This window comes from Oratosquilla oratoria, chromosome 29 (genome assembly GCF_046742065.1).
Source record: "Oratosquilla oratoria isolate Oo_2021 chromosome 29, ASM4674206v1, whole genome shotgun sequence".
In the NCBI taxonomy this organism is placed as follows: Eukaryota; Metazoa; Arthropoda; class Malacostraca; order Stomatopoda; family Squillidae; genus Oratosquilla; species Oratosquilla oratoria.
In genome coordinates, this window is record NC_134805.1 from 39,964,865 (window position 1) to 39,965,273 (window position 409).

Here is a 409-nt window from a genome sequence, read left to right on the forward strand (position 1 = left end):
CATTGCGCCACAGGGCCGCTTGTATAGAGGTGTTGTACAGGAGGTATAGTTGTTTCAAGTGCGGATGACAATAGGAACTTTCTTAACATCTCTAATACTTAGTGTCAACATTTTCTTTTATGTAGAAAGATTAATTTCAGTTCACTAAGAATTTACTTTTATGTTGTGTGATTTGTTATCACTTTAGGAATTTTGCTCAACCAGCTCTTCCACTAACTTAGTTAACTTAACTAGCGGCTAGGAAGCTAAATCCATCATTTTTTCTATGTGGTTCTCAGGATTGGTTGGATCTCTACATAGATTCGCGATTCTCGAGTTCCTTCTTCATATTTCTTCTAAGTTTTCTACCAGTCCTAGTAAAGCCTATTCGTGTCTCGGGTTCGTTCTACCAGTTCTTTCACTGGTAATT

The 409-nt window shown here is 37.4% G+C and overlaps 1 non-coding gene across 1 annotated transcript in view; it reads right to left on the minus strand.

Moving 5' to 3' along the window:
- The window catches only part of TRNAW-CCA (transfer RNA tryptophan (anticodon CCA)), a 72-nt gene extending 55 nt beyond the window's left edge, over positions 1 to 17 (minus strand). Inside the window, exon 1 of the tRNA in view lies at positions 1 to 17. This exon is cut by the window's left edge and continues 55 nt beyond it. This is a non-coding gene — a tRNA (tRNA-Trp).
- Between the last annotated feature and the right edge of the window lie 392 nt (positions 18 to 409).